The sequence below is a fragment of the Octopus sinensis genome, unplaced genomic scaffold (genome assembly GCF_006345805.1).
Source record: "Octopus sinensis unplaced genomic scaffold, ASM634580v1 Contig01956, whole genome shotgun sequence".
NCBI lineage: Eukaryota > Metazoa > Mollusca > Cephalopoda > Octopoda > Octopodidae > Octopus > Octopus sinensis.
The window spans coordinates 6,517-10,558 of record NW_021825243.1 but is presented as its reverse complement, the minus strand read 5'-3'; the positions used below and the strand labels follow the sequence as shown (position 1 = coordinate 10,558).

General features: G+C 32.3%; 1 long non-coding RNA gene across 1 annotated transcript; it reads right to left on the bottom strand.

Annotated features, from left to right (window-relative positions):
- Window positions 1-1,148: 1,148 nt before the first annotated feature.
- Window positions 1,149-1,980, bottom strand: LOC115227125. Its single transcript, XR_003883075.2, has 4 exons — window positions 1,900-1,980; window positions 1,738-1,869; window positions 1,315-1,703; window positions 1,149-1,280 (listed from the first exon to the last, which is right to left on the bottom strand). It is a non-coding gene; the product is annotated as an uncharacterized LOC115227125 (long non-coding RNA).
- Between the last annotated feature and the right edge of the window lie 2,062 nt (window positions 1,981-4,042).

Here is a 4,042-nt window from a genome sequence, read left to right as displayed (position 1 = left end):
TATATAAACTGCGTATGCAACAATACAAAGGACCGGTGCTAGAAATATTCCCCATCCCAAATATTCTGTAAATACAGGCATTAAAACTTTATTATAAGTAATGGGAGTGTACGTAACCATCGAAAATATTAGAATCCCTAAAATAAACATTACTTTAATACAAGTAAAATTAGTGGGCAAGTTAAAAGCCAAGTAAATTTCCAGCAGTAATAGTTAGGTTTTTTACCGGTCATCATTAAAATGTCTTCAGATAAATTTTTTATACCATAAATCCAGCAAAACAGCAATATTTTCCAAGAGAGTAACCAATATAAGTGATAATGAGCACTTCTTGTATCCAGTAACGTAAGCCAATAAATTCCAGCCTATTGTTTTAATTAAATTTTAATTGTTAAAAACCTGTGTAGTTAATGGGAGACCTAATATGAACCATATGAAAACAACAAAAAATGTAACCGTTACTCTCCATTTTTTAAAATGAAAAATGAATCAAAAATTAATGAAAGACAAGCTTCATACATTCCAAACTATTAATCAAAATTAGATATAAAATTTTATTTACCTGAGTATCAATTCCAACTAAATTATCATAAGAATACTAAGCAAGACCATAAAGGTGCGATAGGTAATGTTTTTAAAACTTCGGGATAGATAACAAATATTAAACCCACACCTATAATAAATATTATATCATGTTTGCAACCTTGAGTAACTACTTCGTTTATTGGTACCTGTTTTTAAGCTCAAATGTCCAATTATTCGAAAAAAACAGCAAACCTGCATATATGCTTGTTCCACAATTTATTAATGAACATTAAAACAGCATCACTATTTGTTAACAGGATATGTAATTACCTTTCAAATTTGTTATTAAAATCGTTATATGAAGCATAGAGTAGTAAAGATCCGAATCCAATACCCATTGAATAAATATTGTGTTGCAGCAGCTATCCGACCTATAATATCAGATAATAATAAATAAATACAGATTTATCCAACAGTCTTGACCAATCAGGTTTAATAAAATACAGAATGCCATTATGTGAGCCTGGCAGAAGACTGGCCCGAACTAACATTACAGTTATTAAGATATATGGCAATATTGATGTAACATATACAACCTATAAGCTATGTAAAATAATCAAACTTTTCCACTCGATTGAATTCCTTTTGATAGACACAGAAAAAGTAAAATCCACGATATAGCAAGAGCTCCGACAAGAGTCGGAACAAATTTTCCGGTTTCTGAAATACTGCTAGATTGCTGTAAGATGTAATTTCTATAAAAATGTTTTTTATCTTTAAAAAACAAACTTCCAAAATTCTTCAGAAGGTGAAATACTTTTATAAGTTGAGCAATTGAAATAAGTCCAAAATTTATTAACCAGAGCATCCGAATGTATATTCTTTTGTTTTAAGAAATCTGCAATTGTCTCATTTAAGCATAAAAAATTTTGATTAATTTTGTCTGAAAATATAATTTATACAATGATAACCTAATTGAGGGATTTTTAAAAAAGAAATATTAACTGTGATATTTTGTGTTCTGTCTGTACAATGTATAGAGTTCCAAGAATTGTTGCACGTTTCCCACGGAAGCTGACTTGCAAACGATTTAACAAAGTATATAAGTGCGTAAGAAACAATAATATTATAATACATGGTAACTAATCCAGATATAACTGCCATTGAGATTCCAATTCCTGTAATTAAATATCAAAAAATATGAAAAAAAACCTTTGAAAATTGGTACCATAGAAAATGCATTAATTGGTCTACAAGAACTAAACTGTCCAATGCAAAATTCTAGATAAAACATGGGGATTCCAGTGAGAACTAGGAATAACAAATAAGGTATCAAAAATGCTCCTAAAAGTGATTCGAAAAACGTGAAACTACCTCCGCCATTTGTATAAGCAAGATATGGGAATCTCCATATGTTTCCTAATCCAATAGCATATCCAACGACTGAGAGGATAAATTCAAATGATTTTTCACTTTTCTTCAATCTAGGAATTCCATTTAATCAACTTTTCGGAACGTGATTCTTTGACTCAGGCATTAAAATTATAGGTTAACCATTTCTTTATATCAAAAATAATTAAAATTTCCAAAAAATTTTCTAAAAATGCAAGTAATTTTTTATCAAAAAAATTTAGTATTTTTACCAGTAATTTTATTATATTCTAACTACAGAGATGACCAAAATAGCAAAACTTGAACACCTAAAAGTCAATCATGTTGATTAAAAACAAAAGATGACAAAATGTAGTTCTAAAAAAGTTTCGGCAATAATTTTTTAAATCATAAAAGATTGACGTTTTCGGCTTTAAATTCCGACTTTTGCCTCAATGTTATGAAAAATTAAAACAAAACGTTCCACCAAAAATGTAGTGATCTAGCACAGTGTTTCTCAACCTTTTTTTCCTGAGGCCATTTTCAGGGTCATATAAAATCTCAGGCCCATTGCCTTTAATAAAACTTTGATTAAACAAAAAGTATTTTTATTAACATAAAAAATCTTATTAAAATGTCAATGACTACACTGCTCTGATGTCTATCTATCAATTTGTCAAGTTGAATTTCCAGATCTTGGTTCAACCTCAAACGAAGTCTCCTCTTTCTCAATCTGCAATGATTGCGTTTTTTGTGAGTAAATCGTTTGTGCAGAAAATCCGTCTCAACCAACCAAGTGGTGGGAAAGCCAAGTACAAACGGAACAACTTTTTCAAAAAGAGTAATGGATGAATCGATTCTACTTTCATCCATCCATATAAGCCATCCCTTCAATATTTTCATTAATACTTTGTTCTCCTTCAGTTCAAGAAGTTCTCCAGCAATAATAGGATCAATGTCTTTTCACTTAATACGTCAAAATGTGCTATATCTATAATCCAACTAGGCGGATTCATTTCGATGATATCTTTAAATCTTCTAGTCATATCTTCTTTCAAGCATTTCAAGTGGTCAGTGCAGCTTGCGATTACTTCTGAGCTGGAGCAGTTTTGGCAAAATTACAAAAATAAGCAAATTCATTTTTTTGAAGGCATCTTCCAGAGACATAACTTGTTCAAAAAAGAGCGTACTTCTCAGCACTATCTATCAGATTAGCATTTCGCCCTTGCAGTGTCATGTTCAGTTGGTTGACATGTGCGAATAAGTCAGCCAGGTAAAAAATCCTTGCTTTGTTATCGTTGTTATTTATCACTGAAACAAAGTTCAGCTTTATCTTTCTGCTTCTTGCTACAAGCTTGTGTTTTCATGTCATGAACAAAAATAAGAACCATATCCCACATTTCAGCAGACGAACTAGGGAATTTCCTTTGGAAAGCCATCTCACTTCAGTGTGCATGAGAGTCTCTGGTGGTCCTCATGTTCACAAAATGTTGAAATAGGCGGTCATGCAAAGCATTGGCTTGACAAAATTCACTGTGAAACAGCGACTTTCAATGCATGTTCCATGTCATCATTGAGAGATTTAGCAAAAGATGTTCTCGATGGATGATGCAATGAATTGCCAATATATGAGGGGCAAACTTTTTTAATTTAGCTACAAAGCCATTCTGTTTGCCGGTCATAGCGCTGGCAACCGTCTGTTGCAATCTGCAACAGATTTGACAGAGGGATCCCATTATCGTACAGATAGTCGTAAACAGCCGCATATATAGTGTCGCTTCGTCGTGTGTCAATCAACTTTTTTATAAATAACATTTCTTCATGAATTGCCATTGCATCAATATATCGGACATAAGTAAGTAATAAGCAGAATTGTTGATTGTTGTCTCATCAATTGTAGTGAGAACTTAGAAACTTTAATTTTTCCACAAGCTGTTTCTCGAGGTTTCTGCCATTTCAATTTGCCTCTCTTCACTGTGTCATTAGACAATGGGATTTTTTGTAGAATGTGTGTGCAGCCTGTTCTCCTAGCAGTTCTTTAGCACAGATCAACATTGCTGGCTCACCAGACGTTCTGCAATTGTATGGGCTTCCCAACCTTAGCAACCAGTTCACTCACTGCATAACTGACTTTTAGTGTTTGTTA